A 24631-nucleotide genomic window follows, 5' to 3' on the forward strand; every position below is an offset into this window, starting at 1 on the left:
TTCAGATATCCCTGTTTATTCAATATTTTGTGAAATCTGTAGATAATCAACATCAACAAACTTTAAAATTCAAAATTAGGGAAGAAGGGGTTGTCAGTGAATTTGGAAGCCCAAGAACCTCCAAAAACCCACTGCTCCATAAAAACAACAAGAAACCAGCAAAATAATTGTCAGGATAATTTTTTTAAGGTTTTATTTATATATTTATTTGAGCGAGGGAGAGCAAAGGGAGAGGGAGAGGGTGAAGCAGGCTCCCACTGAGCAGGGACCTTGATGCAGGCTGATCCCAGGACCCTGAGAGCATGACCTGAGATGAAAGAAGATGCTTAACCAACTGAGACACCCAGACACCCCTTGTCAGAATAATTTTTAAGAGGTCTGAAAATTAACCAAAATCTTTCAGCGATCTGGAGAGTATTTATTCAAGAAAAATCGCTTAATCACAGGAATAACAGTGAGCTGTATGGCATTTTAACTTGTACTATTTCTAGCCTTCATTCCCTGTCCCATGGTAGCTTTAAAAGCTAACAGGCAACAATCATGGCAAAAGCAGCAGAAGGGCAGCCACTGAAAGGGGCAGAATGGAACTGGTGCTCTTTCAATGCCCCATCTCCAAGAATTGCCATTATTGCCCTATCTGGCAGTCCTGTGAAAAACCTCATTCTCAAGACTATTTTCATTTGTCCTAACTTGGAGCTCCCCCAGTGTGAACAGCCTTTTCCTAGGGAATTTGTTTTAAAAAAATAAGTGGCAATTGTTTAACATTTTAGCCGACTTAGGCAGTGGATGACAGTTTGAACAAACAATAGCTACCAAAAAGCTTAAAAAGAAAAGCCGTGGAATAAGAAGTTCATAGAAAGCTTTGAAAATGTTTGAAATGTTCCTCGGCATATATAAGGACAAGTGTATGTGTAGGACTATACACCTGCCCAGGGCTGTGAACATGATCAGAAGACACCTGATGATGCTCTAAGCTCCCACTTCTGCTAACCTTGAGTCTCTGCACAAATAAGAAGTAAAGGGTAAGGCAGAATAGTCAAATGTCTGGCTTATTGTTTAAGGGATGCCCCAACCCACACACATACAGCCTATGGCCAAAGACTGGGGATTTGTTAGCTCCAGGCATTTAAGGAAATTTTTGTCTAATCATTAGCTAACACTGAGGCAGAGACTTCATTATACACACATGACAGAAAATACAGACTTCACAGAATTAGTTCAGAAAAGCCACTAAACAAGGGATGCCTGGGTGGCTGAGTCAGTTAAGCATTTGACTCTTGATTTCAGCTCAGGTCATGATCTCAGGGTCATGAGATTGAGCCCTGCATTGTGCTCCAACCTGGGCATGAAACTTGCTTAGGATTCTCTCTCGCCCTTTCCCTCCATCCCTCCCCAAGTTCATGCTCTCTCTCTCTCTCTCTATTTCTCTCTAAAATAAATAAATAAATTCTTTAAAAAAGAAAAAAAAGAAAAAAGAAAAGCCACTAAACAAACAATAACAATGCTAGCAACAACAACAAAGCCTGAGTGGGGAAGAGAATGTGATTTCCAAAGTTGCCACAATGTATTATTTGAAATGTCCTGTATTCAACAAAATAAATAAAGAAAAAAAAAAGTATGTCTCATACTAAAGAAAAAGAAAGAAAAAGAAAAAGAAACTGTTGCATTGTACATTTTATTTTATTTTTTTAATGTTTTTTTTATTATATTATGTTAGTCACCATACAGTACATCCCTGGTTTCTGATGTAAAGTTCGATGATTCATTAGTTGCATATAACACCCAGTGCACCATGCAATACGTGCCCTTCTTACTACCCATCACCAGTCTATCCCATTCCCCCACCCCCCCGAAGCCCTCAGTTTGTTTCTCAGAGTCCATAGTATCTCACGCTTCATTCCACCTTCTGATTACCCCCCCTTTCTTTATGCATTGTACATTTTAAATTGGTGACTTGTATGGTCCATGTACAGGGGGGAAAAAAAAGCTATCAATGAAAACTATTCTTTAAGAAGTCCATACATTGGAATTACAAGACAAAGATTTAAAGCTGCCATTTTAAATATATGCAAATAAATAAAATAATCTATGTAAAAATAATCATATATATAACATATGCATAAGTGAGTATATATGATCAATCACATGAATTATAATCTTAAATCCTACAAATAACACATCTTGGTAGATGCCATTTTCCTTATTTTACTGAAGAGAAAATGTTAAGTGACATGCTGGAGTCTCTCCCTGCAGGTGGTAGAGTAAGGATTCAAACCCAGTTCAACTGGCCCTATACCCAGATCTTTTTGCAGTGCTCTGCACTGCTCTGTGCTATGAAAGCTGAAACAAGAAGGCAGAGCATTGACTTGTTTGACCTCAGCAGGGAACATACAGACTGGGTGACTAAAATTTTTTGCCATTAAGTGAATGAACTCAAATGGCTACAAAAGTGTCACTAATATTAATTTTGGTGTTAAAAATATTTTTCAAGTAGAGAAATTTAAAAATATGGAATATATGAATAATGAAGATTGATTGTAATTTGTGTGACAATAGTACAAAAAAGCTGGAAGAAATACAGCTATATAGGAGCAGAGACTTTATATACTATTGAAATTATGTTGTTATTCATTCCAACTAGATTATTATAAATTAAGATGTTAATTGTAACCCCCAGGGCAACCACTAAGAAAATAATTAAACAACAACATCAAATTAAAGAGTGACAAGGTAATTAAAATAACGCAATAGGTAACATTATTTAACATGGGAAAAGACAGCAATACAAGAGAAAGAGCAACAGATAAGACATAGGACATACAGAAAACAAACAGCTGGGGCACCTGGGTGGCTCAGTTGTTAAGTATCTGCCTTCAGCTCAGGGCGTGATCCCAAGGTGCTGGGATCAAGCCCCTCGTCGGGCTCCCTGCTCTGCTGGGAGCCTGCTTCTTCCTCTCCCACTCCCTCTGCTTGTGTTCCCTCTCTCACTGGCTGTCTCTCTCTCTCTGTCAAATGAATAAATAAAAACTTAAAAAAAAAAAAGAAAAGAAAAAGAAAACAGCTAGCCAAGTGGCAGATGTAAATAACTTTAAATGCAAACACATTAATCATCTCAAGAATAGATTAAAAAAGAAAACAAAACTTGATCAAAACTATATGCTGTCTATAGATAAACGTACTATAGATTCAAAAACAGATAGAAAGAAAGTAAAATGAGGGAAGAAAGATATTCCAAGTAAACTGGGAAGTAGAATGACTATAAAAATATCAAAAAAAGTGGCCTCAAGATGAAACTTATTATTAGAGACAAATAATGATATTTATAGTGATACATTTGCAAATATTCAACAAGATATAACAATGTAAATATATATGTACTGAAAAAGAAAGCGTCAAAAGACTTGAAACACAAACAGAATTAGAGAACTAGATAATTCAACAATTATAGTTGCAGACTTTAATACCCGACTTTGAGTAGCCATAATGTTTTAGACAACAAAGATGAATGAGTTATAAATACTCCTTTCATCCTGTGAGCGTCTTCTCATCCATCCAGGCCCTGCTGCAGGCAGCTCTTGGACAAGTTTTGGCCTGACTCTGGCATTAGTCTTCCCTGTGCATCCATTCAACTTTGCTCTTCACTCAAAATAATTTTGGCTCTCTCATAATCAGGTGATTTTTTTTCTTTGTTTCTCAATCAAGGGGATGAACTGCAGGAATAAGGAAAGGTTGTCTTTGAGCATATGCTGTGGTATAAGTGTATGTGCTCAAAAATGTTTGAAGAATGAATATTCATTAATTATGCAGTTGGCATCAAAAGGTGAGACTGGCTGAGTTACATAAACATCAACACAAATTTGAAGGGATTATACTGCTAAAAAGTTTGAAAACAACTCAGGAAATATTCATTAACTTCTAGGGCTTTCCTGTTAATGATATGACCTTTATAAATGTAACAGGCTGATGAATAAAAGGTAAACAAACTTTCTATTTTCCAGAAATTGTTGGTATGAACTTTATCGCAACTTCTCTCATCTGAGATTGGAATTTTGTTTTTACTCTTCCAGGTGAGGTTTCAATTGCTGTGAGGTCAGAAATTAATAATTAAGGATGTAAGGAAAATCTATTTACCCTTTTCTTCCTGGGTGAAAATTTACAAAGTTTTGGTTTCAAAGTAACAAAGACTACAATGTCAGATGGATACAAGAAACATCACAGAGAAACAAGTAGAAAGATTGATAGAAAGTTTTTGCTGTCCTCTTCATCAAACTTCCTGGAGTGTGTGTGTGTGTGTGTGTGTGTGTGTGTGTGTAAAACTCAGTGACAGAAACAATTTTCTATCTAATGAGATTTAAGTAATAAAATAATAATAAAATCTAAGGGTTTAAAACAGCCACAAAGAGATTAGAAACATTGTTTTCTCAAGTAATAAAACAGGTTGAATATAGATGAATAAAATTGCCTTTCCCCCCCCAAGGCTTATTTTCTCCATTCTGTTGTTTATAAGAACTGTCATTCTCCTGGACCAGTTATTCCAGACATTTCAGTAGAATCTGGTTTGTGCAAGAGAACTCAAGTACTTTCTATATAGGGAAGGGCTTCAGTTACATTGTAGATGGATAGGGAGAAGGACAAGTGAGGCGGTCAACATTATATTCATCAGCCAATCATAGTTAATCATTATGGGTTGGGGGTAGTAATTAAAACTCTGGGTTGCTTTTCAATTTCAATTTCAAGACTCCTAGGACATCATCCCTATTCTTCAGAGGCGGGTTCCATTTAGGGGTATGTGTATGTGTATGTACGTGTTTGCACGTACACACAGCATGTATTCTGTTCCATACGATGTTTGTTTTAGAATGTTTGGAACTATATGGGTAAGAGACATAATGGGTTGAGTTTCTGAATATTTGATAATTGCAAGGTTTTAATGAAAAACAATGCACATTTTATTCATTCATTCATTTAATGGTAATTTATTGGGCAATTATTTTTATGGCAGACACTCTCCTACAAGAGAAGATTTCAGTACAAGGGTGTTATACAAAATAATACATTCCACTTAGAAGACATCTAAAAAATAAATGGCCAAATAATCTATTTCTCATATATACATACCTTTCAAAGTTCCTAAATACTAGGATATTTGGTGAGCTACCAGGTATTTTGGTACTTTTTACCATGTATACTAAAGAAAGATATTTATAGCTGGCTTGGCAATTGAAGAAAAAGATCTCTTTCATCTGTGTGCTAATATAAATCTAAAGTAAGTTAAAGTTTCTGGCATTGGGAGAACAGTTCATAAAATTGTGAATTTTATGTTAAGCATCCAAAAGTTGAAGCAGCAGACTACAACTATCCCAAACCCCCAAGATAGATAATCTCTTCATTAGATTCCCAGGAAGAGAAATAAAACACTATTTAAAGCCAATTTACTCATGCTAACTTTGTCTTATATATTTTCTTTTCTTTTTTCTTTTTTTGTATTTTCTTAATAAACAAATACTAAAAGGAATTTGGGCAACACAATTTAAATGCTAAATTCTCCTATCTGCAAAGACTAGGGAACCAATTTTTTCCATTCATTTACTAGAGGCATAACCTACTCAAGAAAAGTCCAGAGGAGGGGAATAAATGAAAACAAATCCGTTCAAGGGGTTGGCCACTGGATCCAGACAGGGGAAGCATTTCCATCTTGTTTGGCTGTGTTTTGATTCTGAGTCCACTTTATGCAAGTAGAATGAGGGTTGCCACAAGAAACCAGCTAATGTATGGGTAAGACTAATTATTTAGGTAACCTCAAACTGAGGCAAGAAAAGTCTGTGAGGGCATCATTATATAATAGGTACGTACATATATTTATACATAGTATATATGTATATAGTATAAAATAAAGTAGAATCTACATATACATATAATGTGCATATAATAAATGTAAATCCGCATGCACACACACACATATGTACACACACAGAATCACAGAATCACTGCCGACCCACTGACTCATCCTCTGGCTGATCAGTGAAAGTCTACAGATAAAAAGTTATTTTGGAGAGTCTGAGCAGCAGCAGTTAATAGAAGATATCCACCTTTGTAGGACCTTAACTGATAGCCTCTTTGTAGCCTACAGTGCCAGAAGCAGTGTGTGTGTGTGTATTGGAGGGTTATAGGAAGGAATAGAATAACTTCAGATTCCAAAGACCTCCAGAAATGCATATGACAATTACTAAGGTTGATTTGTTAGGGAGTTTTCATGTTGGAATGCATTAAATTAGAAAGGTGACTACAGAAATGAAGCCACAGAACTTAATATTACATGTGAATTGCTCTGAGAGTTAAATCAGCACTTTTTTGCCTTCAGCATATATTTGAAAGGAGCTTATGCCCTTTTGGAGCAACCCAGTAAATTTAAGCAATAAAGCAAAGGTCCCCTTCCAGGAGGATATAATATATAAAGACAAAAACATCAGCTATAAATCAATGCATATCGATTTAAATAAATAGGATCATTGCTCTCCAGTAAACCTAGCTCAGAGGCTGAACAGAGTAGTATCCTTATTCAGAAACCCATTGGCTTTGCGTTTCTAAGCAGAAACCTAAAAGGGCATACCAGGCAAGACCTAAATTACCTGTATTATCTTATAGTTTCAGATTTTATCTGGATGTTATGCACACCAAAGCAAAGCCAGAGAGAGGCATTGGACTATGGATGTGAAAATCTTTGCTGGAAGGCATCCGTGTCTGTTGTAAATCAAACTGTGGCAGTAATGAGACACTTTCATAAAGAGAGATTAAGGCCACAGCCCCAGGAAGTACAAACCCTGATCACTTCTGTGCTGCTGTCCTGCTGATCCTTTACTAGGTGCTCCCAGTGTGGTCCCAGATATTGTGATAGAGCTTCGCTGATATGAATTTTTAATTTAATCCTTATAATAATAACCTGATGAGCAGGTATCATCTACTGTGTACACCTTGCTTCTGGCCAGCAAAGTCAAAGCAATATGTTATGCCATAGAGCCACCTCATTCACAGCCCATTCACCAGTTCACATAGCTCATAATAGAAGAAGCTGCCATGGACAAGCATGGGAGTCTGGGAATATACTGCTAATCTTCACTCTTATTAGCTGTGGTCTATCATTAATTAGATGCATGCTTTTCAGCAAGTCCTTGTTTACTTCTAGGCCACAGACTCCTTCACTGAAATGTAAAGATGGAATTTTCTGGCTGAAAATGTCCCAGGATGCCACTTTCCTTTGATTTGGGAAAAAGCACAAAATCCACTACCAGGAGAAAGTTTTCAATCTCAGTCTTAGATTCAGATCCGACCTCCCTTTTCCCAGGCAGTATGAAATAAAGCCCCTTGTGTAGACCTCATGATCCTGCCTTGCAGAATGGGAGCATTTTAACAGTGCATTTAAACACAGCCTCCACATTCTGAAACAGAACTCACAAACTTTGCCCTTCCAACAGAAAGTTCAAGTGAAAAGTGTCTGGTCTTGCAAAAAGCACATATTTGAGCAATAAGAGACTTCCTACTAAGGCTACCATCATAAGTGCTATCAGGGCATTTAGCCACAAAAACCTTCCATTAACCCTACTTGTTCCAGGAAATGCAGGCTACAAAGAATTCTCCACCCATAGCATTTAATAAGCCCTCCTCTGTTGAAATGTTCCCCAGACTGGATTGTTTGTTCCCTTGTGCCCATCTGAGGACTGCCAAATGTACCTGAAGACCAATTAGAAAGTCTCTCTGCTTCTTAAAAACCCACCTTAAGTAGAATTCTTGCCAATTAGTGTTTCTTCTTTTTACCCTATGAAAGGTACTCTCTTCCAAACACTGAAACAAAAGGACAGTAAATGGTTTCCTAATCACAAGTGTATGTATAATTTTCAATTTGTTTTGTCTTGAACTTGGTTTTGTCTTTGACTGCTAAAACGGGTTGAAGTGAAGAAAGTCCAGCATGTGGATACTGACTCTTTCCCACAGTCTAAATTAATAAGCAAATAGAACAGTAAATAAGTCTGAATACCATCAATTAAGGTTTTTAGTATACTACAACTGATTATATATTACCCAATTATGGATTCTTTTGTTCTTTAGAGTTTTCCAAGTGACCTGCACATTTTGACTGGTGGGTTATTAGACCAGTGCCTTGTCTTGGAATAAGGGTGACATCGGTCACAGACAGAGGCTTAAGGCTGTGCCAGGTACTGAACAGGGCACCTGTCTCTTATCTGGCTGAGACTGTAAGTCCTTCGACAGTCACAGAATTGACTTGTCGGTCTCCAACGTTTCCAAATTTTCTAAAGCTTTCTCTGTATCTTTGTTTAGCAAAAAACTCACCTTTTATGCAAATCCCATTCTATAATGAATTCCACCCAGCCATTCATTTTTATAGACTTTTTTATACAAACATACTGCTGAGGTATTTCTGATTGCACCATATAAATCATAATGGTGGGTTGATGGGTTTTTTTTTTCCTAGATACTTTGTCTTTTCTCATACCTTCCCTTTGTTATTAAATCAAGCAAATGTTTACACATTTTGATGGAAATAACACAAGAAAAGACAAGATACCTTGTGTATGTTAAGGGGCTGGCTAAATGAATCATTAAGATCCAGCCTTGTAGACACATTCACACTGCAGACAGATACTAGGGGAAGATAAAGTTCAGAATATACATATGTAGATTATGCAAATAAACCTCCACTGTTGAAATAATATTGTTGAAGTCATAAAAGGTTAAATACTATTTGTTTAATTTTATTTTTGAAATGGAAATTTCAGTGGTTTTGTGGAAAACTTCTGCCTGTTATAAAATTTTGGAACCTCACAGCCTGTATTCATCAAGGGTACACATACTGGTAAGATAAAGAAAAGACTTTAAATTGCACTAGCCCTTTTCAAAACAGTAGGGTCAATTAAATTTTCTCTTAAAATCTTCCAACTCATTTTTCCTTGGTTCTTTTGCTTCCCCAGCAGTGTAAGGTGATCAAGAAGTCTTCTTTTAACAGATAACATGGGAATCATGATTTTAAAGACCAGATGGATACAGACATTTAATGAACTGAAGAAAGAGCACCATTGCTGGCATCGTGTAGAGAAAAATAATAAGGCACTATTAAACTTGGCAGGTTAAAGAAACAGGAAGAACCTGGAGAAGTGAGGGGGAGAGTACAATAGAAAGAAATGGAAGGGGTAAGCAGGGGCCACAGGCGTAGGGATTTCAAGGGCAAGATCAAGGTTTGTAGTTTATTCTTAATGCAGTGGGAAGCCACCAGAGATTATATCAGCAGGATTTTCGGTAGGAAATATATAGTGCCCCAAAAAGTGTTCAATTCAAAGAAATTAGATGAGGGGATTTTTTTAGAGGTATGGAAAGTGTGAGGCAGGAAATGACAAGACGTGCTGGGGATTTCAGGAATAATCACCTGTTTGGAAGATCTTACCCCCTGGCATGAAGGTGAAAATAGAGTAATCAGTGTTACCACCATAAATTAGAGTCAAAGATATGGAATAAAGGCTGTCAACCACAGTTATTGACCTGAAGACATGCAGTTACTATTAGAAAAAACAAACAAGAGAGAGCAACAGAATAAATACCTCAACCTCTCCCTTCTCTCCTCCTTTTTGCTTTCTGGTACCAGAGAGCAAGGCACACTTAATGATGCAGTTTTTCTGGTCAGATGTAGTGTTCCGACTAAGGGGAGAAGGATGAGTGACTAATGGGGGCAGGGTGGCAAATATAGATGAACCACACAGGAGTTTTATATGGGACTCATAAAAAAAAATATTTTGGACTTAAAAAAATGTTTAACCTGAAATTAACAGTGATTTTCTGAAAAATAAAATGGCTCGTGGTTTTGTTTGGAACACAGCAAACTGAAGAAGTGTCAGAACAGAGACTGGTGAGTCCTGGTCCCTGGCCCGTGGTTCTCAAGTTCCACCAAGACAAAATTCAGAGCCAAACTCTTAAGAAAGCTAGGGTTTAATAGTGGTCGAAGAGAAAGTGCACTCTCCAAGTAGGAGAGCCAGCAGGTCCAGAGGTGGCCATTGTACCGAGGGTCAGGGCTGTCTTATTTTTATACTTGCATGGCTTATGGGTCGGAACTAGGGAGGTCTGACAGAGGCTGCCTTAATCATCCAAGGGACTCCTCCTACCAGTAGGGAGGGGGAGTTCTTGGCCATATATGGCCCTTGTTGGAACTGCCATTGCAGCCATCCCCTGAAAGGGATGTCAAAACCACAATATAAATGTATTATAGTGAAGGTGCAGGTTACTGGAGGGCAGTGGTTATAGGGAAAGGTGCATACCTGCTCCCCAGGGCTTTCCCTGGTTGTTTGCATTCAGGAGGTAGTTGGCGGTTTTCATGTTTTTGGTCAGACAGTCCCATTCCTTGCTCATATCTAGCTAACTGCCTACTCTACTATCTATCACAACTGAGAGGCCAGGGGAACAATTCCTGAATCAGGTCATTTTAATCCTGATCAAGAGACATTATCTGGATGAAAAGTCATCAAAAACAGATGAAGAGAATGTTCAAGGGCCTAGATGAACCTTGTAGACTGTTTCCATAGCATGCATTCATTTCAAAACCTGACTGTATTGAATTACTTGGTCAGGTTGTTCTGTTCTGTTGTTTTTTTTTTTTTTTTAATGCAGGTTTCTTGAGTCTCTCAGGCACATTCAACCTTTTTATCACCTTTCAAAATTCTGAGGCAGTCATTTGTAGGAACCACTGATGTAGCACATTGACTACTGGTTTTGACAACACAGATTCCACGGTGGTCTCTACTAATGCTGTAGTTTTATACAATTTACTGTTTTGAGTTTTATTTCTTTTTTGTTAAATGGAGCTGATGATGTTCCTTTTACTGTTGTTACAAATAATTGAATTACTAAATGTAAAGCAGATATGAGTAAGGTGAAATATCTAAATGTGTGAGCAGCATATAAAGGCATTTATTGAGGGAAAGTTATAGTCTTAAATGTATATACTTTTTAAAAAAGAAGACTGAAAACCAATTAAATAAAGTCTACTTCAACACATTAATGAAAGAATAGTAAGTGAAACCCAATAGTAGAATGATAAAAAAATGATAAGGAAAACAATGGAAACTAAGTAGAACACACATACATATATAGAGTATTAACAAATTAGTTTGTTCTTCAAAAGGAGAAATATAGGATACAAACCTTTATAAAACTAACGAAGTAATAAAGAGCCAAACAACAAGTAGCTAATGTCAGAGGGAAAAGTAGATGTCATTATAAATCCTATGGATAATAAAAAAATACTGAGAATATTGTGAAAACCTCATACTTACAACTTACTAAAAAAGTAGAAATAAAAAACACAAGAACTCCAGATGCAGATAGCTTCAAAATATTTAACTCTTCCAAACTCTTCCAGTTTTTTTTAAATCAATCTTACATAAAATATTTCAAAGACTTAAAAAACAAAAGAGAAAAGTTATCAATTTTATGAAGTCAGCCTACTCACAATCTCAGAACCTAACAAAGAAATTATAGGAAAATAAAATTATAAGCCAGTATTTCTCTCATGGACAACTCTAACAAAAAAGTGGCAATCTTCATTCAGTGATATTTAAAATAATAATACACATTGGCCTTGTTGGGTTTATGTTAGGAATACGAAAGTAACTTGACATTTAAAAATTGATTATTATATTAACTAAAAAATGGGAACAAATCATATATATCATCTCAAATTATGCAGAAGAATAACTTCATAAAATTCAATACCAGTTTATTTTATATATAAAAATGTTTTATCAAAATTAGAACAAAAAAGTAATTCATTTATTTGATAATGAATTTCCACAAAGTAGCAAATGTAAAGTAAATATCATAATTATAACAAACTACTGCTCAGAAATAAGATCACAAGGATTTACACTATTACTATTACCATTTCTCTTAAACAGTGTGCTGAAATACCTAGATGTTGAAATAAGAGAAGAAAAATAAGTATAAAAATATTGAAAATAAATAAAATCAAACTGCTATTAATTTGAGATGTGAAAAATTCAGGATACCAAGAAAATAAGCCATTTAAAATTTTGGAGTCAACTGGATATTTTTCAGTCATGACACCACTTATTAAGACAGAGTTTTTCCATCCTCTAGCAGTTGTTGAAAAATACATTGCTATAGATGGAGAGTCTTATATGAACAAAGACAGGGTTAATAAGAAATATTGAAGAGATTGACAGTCCAAGATGGTAGCATAGGAAAATCCTGTTTCCAACTCCTCCCATGGACACACCAAAGTTACAATGACATTTAGAATAATTCCCTCTGTAAAAGACCTGAAGACAGCAGAATAACTCTTCCATAACACAGGAAAAAAAAAAATCCACATCGAGATGGGTAGCAGGGGCAGAGAAGCAGTCTTGACAATACCTCCGCACAGAGCACAGCAGCCCAGGAAGAGGCAGGAATATCACAAATGTGCAGCTGCTCTTTGAAGAGTGAGGGGTTCAAGCCCATTTTGGGAACCCAAGCCTGTGGGACATGCCCCCAAAAGAACTGGCCCTGAAAATCAGAGGGGATAATGTCTGGGAGAACTGGAGGGCTATAGGAAATCAGGATCCCACTCCTGAAAGGCTTGTGCACAGACTCACTCACTAGGAGTCTGAAAGCAGGGGCAGTAGCTTGAGAAGTACATGCACCATGTGTGAGGGAGATTTTTTATTTATTTATTTATTTTTACTAGTCTTAGGGAGTATACCTGAGGCAAGAGGTCAATTGGAGATTTTTTTGGGGACACAGAAGCTGGCTGTAAGCACTTTTTTAAAAGATTTTATTTATTCATTTAACAGAGAGAGAGAGAAACAGAGCACAAGCAAGGGGAGCAGCAGGCAGAGGAAGAGGGAGAAGAAGACTCTCTGCTGAGCAGGGAACCTGATGTGGGGCTCGATCCCAGGACCCCAGGACCATGACCTGAGCCAAAGGCAGATGCTTAACTGACTGAGCCATCCACGTTCCTCCTGGAACCACTTTTTTCCCTCTCTTTCATTACTGCTAGCTGGAATGTTAGGCTTGGTCCAGCATAGCCCTGTGGCCATGCCCCACCAAAGGTGTCTGTCTAATAAGGCCCACTCCACCAGACCCAGAAGACATACTAACCTCACACAAGGGGCACCCCTTGAATTCCTAGCACTCTTAGCCAGGGGGGCTTGTGTGTGTGGGCCACATGAGACTGAAACAATTAGAGACGAAGTCTGGAAGACTACCATTTACAGAGCACTGCACAGAAAACAAATAAAATGAAAAGAAAACAAAAAAAAACACACCCAAGCTTTCCAGTGACCACTCCTTCAAAACTAAGAGAAGTAATTCCTTTATCTCATATATGGAAACAACACAGAGAGTCAGGAAAAATGAGGAAATAGAGGAATATGCTCCAAACAACAATAGCAATAACCAAAACCCAAAAACAAACAAGCAGTTGCTATCTCAGAAAAATACATCAATGAAACAGAGATAAAGCAGTCTACTTGTTAAAGAGTTCAAAGGAATGGTCATAAGTAATGGTCATAAACATAGGAGAATGCTCCCTGATAGTGAGAGAGGAATGGATAAACATAGTGAGATCTTCAAAAACAAGAGCAACAATTATAAGAAAGTTCCAAACAAAAGTTACAGAGCTTAAGAATACATTAACCAAACTGAAAAATACAACAGAGGGTCTCAACAGCAGGCTGGATGAAGGAAAAGTATGGATCAGTGAGCTAGAAGGAAAAGAAACGTAATTCGCTCAGACAAAGCAGCAAGAAGAAGAAAAAAAAATTAAATGTAAAATTCCTTAAAGGACTTTTGAGGCAACGTTAAGCACTAAAGCGTTTGCATTATAGGAGTTTCAGAAGAAGTTTCAGAAGAAACTTATTTGAAAGAAAAATAATGGCTAAAAATTTCTCTAATCTGGGGGAAGGAAACAGACATCCAGGTCTAGGAACTGAAGAGAGTCCCAAATGAAATAAACCTACAGAGCTACATCCCAAGGCACATTATAATTAAACAGCAACAGTTAATGCTAAAGAGAAAATGTTAAAAGCACCAAGAGAAAAACAGCTTCTTATGTACAGGGAAACCCCTTGTACAAAGCTACCACCAGATTTAGCAGCAGAAGAGTGGAAGAGAGTGGTATGATATAATTAAAGTACTGAAGGAAACAAATAAACAAACAAAAACCCTTCGAAACAAGAATTCTCTATTTGGCAAGATTGTCATTCAGAATTGAAGGACAGATAAAGAATTGTCCAAATAAGCAAAAGCTAAAGGAGTTCATCAGCACTAAAACAATCTTATAAGAATTATTAATGGGACTCCTTTGAGATGAAAAGACATGACACTAATTAATAAAAACTACAATAAAAAAACACAAAAGTTAAAAAAAATCACTGGAAAAGGTAAATATATAGTAAAGATAGTGGATCAAACACTTACAAAGCAAGTATAAAGTTTAAAAGGAAAAGGTAGTAAAAGTGATTAAAACAATCATTTGTTAAGGGATGCATAAAATAAAAGGGCAAATGTGGCAAAAAATATAAAACATGAGAGCGGAGTAAAAATGTAAGATTTTGAATGTGTTCAAATTTAAGTCGCTATCAGCATAAAACAGACTATTAAATACATAGATGCTATATGTGAACCTCATGGTAACTACCAAGCAAAAACTCATAGCAAATAACAAAGAAATCCAAACATAACATTAAAGAACATTCAAACCAGAAGAAAAGAGAGAAGGAAAAGAGACAAGAACAGAGAGGAACTACACAAACAGCCAGAAAACAATTAACAAAATGACAGTAATTATATACTTTTCAATAACAACTTTAACATAAATGTATATTACTCTCTAATCAAAATACATCGTGGCTGAGTGGGTAAAAAAACAAGAGCCATTGGTATGCTGTCTAAAAGAGACTTACTTCAGAAGTAAGGACACATAGAGACTAAAAATGAGGGAATGGAAAGAATGTTCTATGAAAATGGACATGAAAAGAAAGCTGTTGTAGTTATACTCATATCAGACAAAATAGACTTTAAAACAAAGACTGCAATAAAAGACAAGGAAGGGAATTGCATAATATAAAGGATTCAATCCAGCAAGAAGATATAACATTTATAAATATATAGCAGCCAACATAAGAACACCTAAATATATAAAGCAAATATTACATACTTAAAGGGAGAAATAGGCAATAATACATAAATAGTAAGAGACAAAGACAAATCAAAATAGAAATACAGAATACCAGAAGTGCTTCTAAGAGAGAAATTCATAGTAATATGGGCTTACTCAAAAACAAACAAACAAACAGAATCTCAGATAATCTAACTTTACACCTAAAGGAAGTAGAAAAAGTACAAACAAAACGCAAAGTTAGTAGAAGCAAAGAAATAATACAGATCAGAGTGGGAACAAATGCAGTAGAGACTAAAAAAAAAATAAAACAAAAAGCTGGTCCTTTGAAAAGCTAAACAAAATTGATAAACCCTTAGGTAAACCACCAGGGGAAAAAAAAGAAAAAGAAAGAAAGAAGACTCAAATAAATAGAACCAGAAATGAAGAAATTACAACTGACATAACAGAAATACAAAGTGTGGTAACAAATGACTGTGAACCATTATATGCCAATAAATTGGACAACCTAGAAGAAATAGATAAATTCCTAGAAATACAAATCTGCTAAGACTGAATCATGAAGAAATAGAAAGTCTGAATAGACTGATTACTACTTAGGAGATTGGATCAATAATCAAAACTTCCCAACAAACCAAAATCCAGAACCAGACACCATCACTGGTGAATTCTATCAAGCATTCAAAGATTTAATACCTATACCTCTCAAACTCTTAAAACAAAACAAAAAAACTAAAGGGGAGGAAACCCTTCCAAACTCGTTTTATGACACCAGCATTATCCCAATATCAAAACCAGAAAAGGACACTACACAAAAAAAGAAAACTATAGGCTACTATCTTTAATGAACATAGGTACAAAAAAACTCAAAAAATATTAGCACACTGAAGTTATCACTAAATTAAAAAGATGATACAAAAGGATCAAGTGGAATTTATTCCAGCGATGCAAGGATGCAGATCAAACAACATAATATACCACATTAACAAAATGAAAGAAATAATCATATAATCATCTCAACAGATGCAGGAAAAGCATGTGACAATATTCAACACATATTTATGAAAAAAGTCTCAGCAAGTTGTTATAGAGAGACTATATCACAATATAATAAAGCTTATTAATGACAAACACAATTAACATCATACTCAACTGTGAAAAGCTAAAAACTATTCCTCTAATATCAGGAACAAGATAAGGATGCCCAGTCTTGCCACTGTTATTCAATATAGTTTCAGAAGTTTTAGCTAGAGAAACTAAACAAGAAAAGAAATAAAGACACTCAAATTGGAAAGGAAGAAGTTAAAGCTGTCACTATTTGCAGATGATATGATACTTTATATAGAAAACCCTTAGGAACACCAAAAAACTGTAGGACTAATAAATGAATTCAGTGAAATTTTAGGATACAAAATCAATCTACAGAAATCAGCAGTGTTTTTATACACTAAAACTATCAGAAAGACAACATAAGAAAGTAATTCCATTTACAAATGCAATGCATCAAAAAGAAAAAAAAAAACCCTAGGAATAAATTTAACCAAGAAGGTAAAAGAACTGTAAACTGAAAACTATAAGATTTGATTAAGAAAATTGAAAAAGATATAAATGAAAAGACATTCAATGGTCATTGAATGGAATTATCAATATTGTTAAAATATCTTTACTACCAAAAGCAAATGAAATCCCTATCAAAATTCCAATGGCATTTTTACAGAACTAGAACAAATAAATGAAAACTTTGTATGGAATCATGAAAGATCCTAAATAGCCAAAGTAATCTTAAGAACAAAGCTGCAGGAATCATGTTTCCTGCCTTAAAATTGTATTACAAAGCTATAGTAATCAAAACAGTATGGTACAGTCATAAAAATAGGCACACATATTAATGGAACAGAATTGAGAGCCCAACAATAGACACACAGTTAGATGGACAATCAATTTTTAACAAAAGAGCCAAGAACATATACAAGTGATTGGGGCACCTGGGTGGCTCAGTCAGTTAAGTGTCTGCCTTTGGCTCAGGTCATAATCCCAAGGACCTGGGATCAAACCCTGCATTGGCTCCCTGCTCAGCAGAGAGCCTGCTTCTCCCACTCCCTCTCCCTGATGCTTTGCTTACTTGTGCTCTCTCTCTATCTCTCTGTCAAATAAATAAATAAATAAATAAATAAATAAATAAATAAATAAATAAAATGTTTTAAGAAAAAGAACATACAAGAGAGAAAGAAGAGTGTCTTTAATAAATGGGTGGTGGGAAAACTGGACAGCCACATGAAAAATAATGAAACTGGACCACTATCTTACTCCATACCCAAAAATTAACTCCAAATGTATTAAAGACTCAAACATAGGACCTGAAACCATAAAACTTCTAAAAGAAAACATAGGTGCTAAGTTCCTTGACATTGGTCTTAGATATGTTTTTGTGGATTTGATTCTAAAGACAAGGGAAATAAAAACAAAAATAAGCAAATAGGACTATGCCAAACTGAAAAGCTTCTGCATTGCAATGGAAACCATTAACCAAATGAAAAATCAATCTACTGAATGGGAGAAGATATTTTCAAATTACATATCTGACGGGGGTCAATATCCAAAATATGTAAAGAGCACATACAACTTAACAACAATAAACCAAACAATTTGATTAAAAAATGGGCAAAGGATCTGAATAGACATTTTTCAAAGAAGATATACAGTTATAATGGAAAGATGTTCAACATGACTAATTATTAGGAAAATGCAAATCAAAACCATAATGAAATATTACCTCACAATGGTTAGTTTGGCTACCATCAAAAAGACAATGTTGGGGGGAATGTGGAGAAAAGGGAACCTTCATGCACTGTTGGTGTGAATTTAAATAGATGTAGCCACTATGGAAAACTGTATGGAGATTCCTCAAAAAACTTAAGAATAGAATTACCATATAATCCAGGTATTTCTCTTCTGTGTATTCATCCAAAGAATACAAAAAATGTATTCCACCAATTTGAAAGAATATGTGTGCCCCAGTTTTTAGCAGAATTATTTACAATGACCAAGATATGGCAACACCCTAAATGCCCATCAATGGCTGAATGGATACAAAGTGAATTGTATATATGCACGGTGAAATACTACTCAGCCATAAAAATGAAAGAAATCTTTCCATTTGTGACAGCATGGGTGGGCCTTGAGGGTATTATGTTAAATGAAATGTCAGAAGGAGAAAGGCAAAAACAGTATGATTTCACTCATATTTGGAAGCTAGAAGAAAAGAAAACAAACAATGAAAACAAACAAACAAACAAAAAACCAGAAACAGACCCATAAATGCAGAGAACAAACTGATGGTTGCTAGAGGAAAGGAGCATGGGGGATGGGCAAAATGGGTGAAGGGGTTTGGGGGATACAGGTTTCCAGTTACGGAAAGGATAAGTCATTGGAGTGAAAGGTACAGCATAGGGAATATAGCCAATTGTATTGTAATAGTTTTGTATGGTGACACATAGTAGCTACACTTGTGGTGAGCATAGCATAATGATAGAATTGTCAAATCACAGGTTGTACACCTGAAACTAATGTAAAATTGTGTGTCAACTATACTTCAATAAAGAAAGGCGTAACAAAGCAAAGAAAACAAAATGAAACAAAAGCAAATGCATGGATACAAAGAACAGTTTAGAGCTTAGCCGAAGGGAAAGCGGTTGGGGTTATGGGTGAAGGGGGTCAAATGCATGGTGGTGAACAGTAACTAGATTTTTGGAGGTAACAACTTTGTAATGAATACAGATGTCAACTTATAATGCTGTACACCTGAAATTTATATAATGTTACACGCTAATTTTATTTTAATAATAAAAAAAATAAAAATAGTTTTATCCATGTTGTAGCACATATCAGAAAAAAAAAAGAAAAAAGAAAAAACTATTGAATGTGACAATGCTTTATTTCTTCCAGACCACACATACATAGCAATCCTGTATCCTTATCAACTTATTAATGGAGACTATTTGTATAGCTAGATTAAAAATTGTCAAGAATTATTTAAAAATATGCTAAAACTTACCTAACTGTTAGAAAGTGTATCTTCTCTGCTTTTCAACTTTTGCATCTTGGTGCATTATTAAATTTATTCTGTTTCGGTTCATATCTCAGTTGAAAATTTTGCATCATATGAAAGAGAAGGAAGAAAAAATCCTCATTTCTTTCTTCAAATCAATGTAAGTCACTGAGTAATAGCAACATACATTAGAAATAAGTGAGGGTTTTATATTTTATGAACTTTTCTCAAAAGATTATTATATTCTCCAAATTTATAGACATTTTTACTTGTTATCAAACCTCTTACACTCTATTGTTACCAAAACTTTTATCTGCTCATTTATTCATTTCAGGCATAGACTAATTAAATTGGGAATAAATAATGAGAACATGTAGTCATTTTACTGTAAATAATATATCATCAACAATTATTAATTCATCTTTTTAGGACTTAGAGTTAATGTGGTCTAAACTTTTTCTTTTTCCTGTTAATTTTCACTGAACTCTGTCTCATTCCAGCAATTAGTAATGTTTATGGATACATGAATTAAATGAAAAAATACATCTCATTAAGAGATAGGTTTCATTTAAAAATTTACTTTTTATGTTTAATAGTTATTAATCCAAATTTGTGTTATGTTTTAATCAGTTGTGTGCTACTAATAATTATGAGAGGTTTATCCAGAAAGAAAAAAATACTTAATGCTTTTTGATTACAAGATATACAAACATCTAAATTTATATATGTAGACATATTTTATGGCAGAGATTCATAAAATGGTGATAGTAAAAGATATTCAGTGGTAAAATATGCTACATTAGGATTAAATTCTGTGAGAAAATATGGAAGGGAAGTACAAGATTAGGAATAAAGTGAAATACTATAAAATTATGACTCTTAAAGAAGATTTTCACTTTTAAATGAATAGTTGTAGGAGTCGAATTCTTATGGAATCACTATTCTGTTGTATACATTTAAAAGTCATATGACAACTTTCTTTTAAAATGTTAATATTTCAAAACAACAACATATACACTATTTGTAACCACAGTATTCAAACAAAAGAGGAAGATGTTTGAAATCAGCTTAAAATTTGCAAACAAATATTTTTCTCATTTCTTTAGAAGATATTACAGTAAAGGAGGGGGAAAGATGGCAGAGGAGTAGGGGACCCTATTTCAACCGGTCCCCTGAATCGAGCTGGATATCTACCAGACCATTCTGAACAACCATGAAATCAGCCTGAGATGTAAGAAGATATATATGGATCTCTACAAAGAACATCTCCGGCGGTTAGTCTCTAGGTATGAAGTGGGGAGCCAAGATTCTACAGGCAGATATCGAAAGATAAATGGAAGGGGGAGGGAGCCTCTGTACTCTTATGCTGGGAAGGCAAAAGCCTCCCATGCTGGGGACCAGGGACAGACTCAGAGACTGGCAGTGTCAGGGAAAGGTCTTTAGGGCAACCCCACAGACTGAAACCTGGAGCTTGGGGTGTGAGTGAAAATCAGGAGTGGCAGGTGGTTTTAGAAGCACAAAAGGCAGAGACATGTCTGGCCCTGGGACCGAGGACTGAGAGAGTGGCTGTGGGGTGCCCAAACCAGGACTCTGCAGGTTTTTAGCAGCACAGACAGAAATAGAGTCAGTGTGCCCTAGAGAGCTCAGTGAAGAGCAGACAGCGATCGCTCTGTTCTGAAACGGGTTTGGATACGGTCACTCCTGCTCTGACTCTCAGAAGAGACATGGAAAGCCACCAGGGAAAGCCACCAGAGAACAAAAGCCCCCAAAAACCAGCTCTCATTGAGCCCAACCCCCCACACAGGGGTCAGGGCAACTTTGCCCAAAAAGGGTTGCCTGAGTATCAGTGTGGCAGGCCTCTCCCCCAGAAGGCAGGCTGAAAGAACAAGAAGCCCACATCCATAAGTTTCCTATAAAACAGGTGCATCTTGCTTGGATCCTGGTCAATAATTTGGACTCTGTACATTCCCACAACCACACCTTATCAGAAAGACAAAGGAGAGGAACCCCCAACAAAGGAAAGAAACAGAGGCTGTGGCCTCTGCCACAGAACTAATGGATATGGATAAAACCAAGATGTCAGAAATGGATTTCAGAGTAGCAATTATCAAGATGATATCTAGGCTTGAGGAAAATATTAATGAAAATATAGAATCTCTAAGGGCTGAAATGAGATCTAATCTGGCCAAACTTAAAAATGCTATGCATGAAATGCAGTCTAAACTAGATGGTCTGACTGCCAGGGTGAATGAGGCAAAAGAACAAATTAGTGAGCTAGAGGATGAGATGATAGAAAAGAAGGAAAATGAGGTGGCATGGGAAAAACAAATACAATTTCAAGAAATTAAGCTGAGACAGATTACTGACTCTATGATACTTTCCAATATCAGAATTATCGGGATCCCCGAGGGGGTGGAGAAAGAGAGAAGATATAGAAGGTCTAGAAGGATATATTTGAGCAAATCATAGCTGAGAACTGCCCTAATCTGGGGAAGGAAACGAGCATTCGTATCCAAGAGGCAGAGAGAACCCCTCCCAAGATTAATGAGAACAGACCGACACCACAACATATAATAGTACAATTTGCAAATCATAGATCCAAGGAAATAAACTTGAAAGTGGCAAGGCGGAAGAGATTTCTTACGTACAGAAAGAGGAATATCAGAATCATGTCAGATCTGTCCACAGAGACCTGGCAAGCCAGAAAGGGCTGGCAAGACATATTCAGGGTACTAAATGAGAAGAACATGCAGCCAAGGATCCTTTATCCATCAAGGCTGTCATTCAGAATGGATGGAGAGACAAGGAGCTTCTAAGACCGGCAGAAACTGAAAGTATATATGACCAAAAAGCCAGCCCTGCAAGAAATATTAAGGGGGGTTCTACAAAAGGACGAAGACCCCAAGAGTGATACATAATAGAAATTTACAGAGACAATCTATAGAAACAAGGACTTCACAGGCAACAGACAACATTAAAATCATATCTCTCAATAATCACTCTCAATGTGGATGGCCTAAATGTTCCCATAAAACAACACAGTGTTGTAGATTGGATAAAAAGACATGACCCATCCATATGCTGTCTACAAGAGACTCATTTTGAACCTAAAGACACAATCAGACTGAAAGTGAAGGGATGGAGAACCATTTTTTCATGCCAACTGATCTCAAAAGAAAGCTGGGGTAGCAGTTCTCGTATGAGACAAATTAGATTTTAAGCTAAAGACTACAGTTAGAGATACAGAAGGACACTATATCATTCTTAAAGGGTGTATCCAACAAAAGGATCTAACAATTATAAATATCTATGCCCCCAACATGGGAGCAGCCAACTACATAAGCTAACTGTTAACTAAAATAAAGAGACATATAGATAATAATACGTTAATAGTGGGGGACCTCAACACTCCACTCTCAGCAGTAGACAGATCATCTAAGCAGAAAATCAACAAAGAAACAAGAGTTTTGAATGACACACTGGACCAGATGGACCTCATAGATACTTATGGAACATTCTACCCTAGAACAAGAGAATACTGGGTCATGAATCAGGTCTCAACTGATACCAAAAGACTGAGATTATTCCTTGCATATTCTTAGACCACGATGCTTTGAAACTGAAATTCAATTACAAGAAAAATTTTGGAAGAAACTCAAACACTTGGAAGCTAAGGACCATCCTGCTTAAGAATGTTTGGGTAAACCAGGATATTAAAGAAGAACTTAAAAATTTATGGAAACCAATGAGAACGAAAACACATCAGTCCAAACCCTATGGGATACTGGAAAGGCGGTCCTAAGGGGGAACTACATAGCCATCCAAGCCTCACTCGAAAGAATAGAGAAATCTAAGATACAGACCTTATACTCACACCTTAAACAACTGGAAATGGAACAATAAAATAGACCTAAGCCACCCACGAAAAGAGAATTAAATTAAGACTAGAGCAGAGATCAATGAATTAGAAACCAGAAATACAGTCGAGCAGATCAACAAAACTAGAAGCTGGTTCTTTGAAAGAATTTAAAAGATTGATAAACCACTTGCCAGACTTATTTAAAAGAATAGAGAAAGGACCCAAATTAATAAAATTATGAATGAAAGGGGAGAGATCACAACTGACACTAAGGAAATAGAAACAATCAATAGAAACTACTATCAACAACTATAAGCCAATAAATTAAGCAATGTGGAAGAAATGAATGTCTTCCTGGAAAACTATAAACTACCAGGACTGAAACAGGAAGAAATTGACAACCTAAATAGACCAATAATCAGTAACAAGATTGAAGCAGTGATCAAAAACCTCCAAAAACCGAGTCCGGAGCCTGATGGATTCCCTGGGGAATTCTACTCTTCAAAGAAGAAGTAATGCCTGTTCTCCTGAAGCTGTTTCAAAAAATAGAAGCAGAAGGAAAACTTCCAAATTCATTCTATGAGTCCAGCATTATCTTGATCCCAAAACCAGACAAAGACTCCATCAAAAAGGAGAATTACAGACCGATATCCCTAATTAATATGATGCCAAAATTCTCAACAAGATCATAGCTAATAGGATCCAACAGCACATTAAAAGGATTATCCATTGTGACTAGGTGGGATTCATCCCTGGGATGCAAGGTGGCTCTACATTCGCAAATCAATCAGTGTGATAGAACACATTAATAAGAGAAGAGACAACAATCATGGTCCTCTCGATTGATGCAGAGAAAGCATTTGACAAAATATGCATCGTTTTCTGATTAAAACCCTTAAGAGTGTAGTGATAGAGGCAACATTCCTCACTTTCATAAAAAACCATCTATGAAAAGCCCACAGCGAATATCATTCTCAATGGGGAAAACCTGAGTGACTTTTCCTTAAGGTCAGAAACATGACAAGGATGCCCACTCTCGTCATTACTGTTCATCATAGTACTAGAATTCCTAGCAACAGCAATCAGACAACAAAAAGAAATAAAAGGTATTCAAATTGGCAAAGAAGAAGTCAAACTCTCTGTCTTCACAGATGACATGATACTTGATGTGGAAAACCCAAATGACTCCATCTCCAAATTTCTAGAACTCATACAGCAATTCAGTATGTGGCAGGATACAAAATCAATGCACAGAAATCAGTTCCTTTCCTATACACTAACAATGTAAGTGTAGAAAGAGAAATTAGGGAATTGATTCCCTTTACAAGAGCACCAAAAACCATAAGATATTTTGGAATAAACCTAACCAAAGAAGTAAAGAATCCATACTCTAGAAACTACAGAACACTGATGAAAGACATTGAAGAAAACACAAAAAGATGGAAAAACATTCCATGCTCATGGATCGAAAGAATAAACATTGTGAAAATGTCTATGCTGCCCACCTAGAACAATCTATACTTTCAACGCCATCCCAATCAAAATA

This window comes from Ailuropoda melanoleuca, chromosome 2 (assembly GCF_002007445.2).
Source record: "Ailuropoda melanoleuca isolate Jingjing chromosome 2, ASM200744v2, whole genome shotgun sequence".
Lineage (NCBI taxonomy): Eukaryota > Metazoa > Chordata > Mammalia > Carnivora > Ursidae > Ailuropoda > Ailuropoda melanoleuca.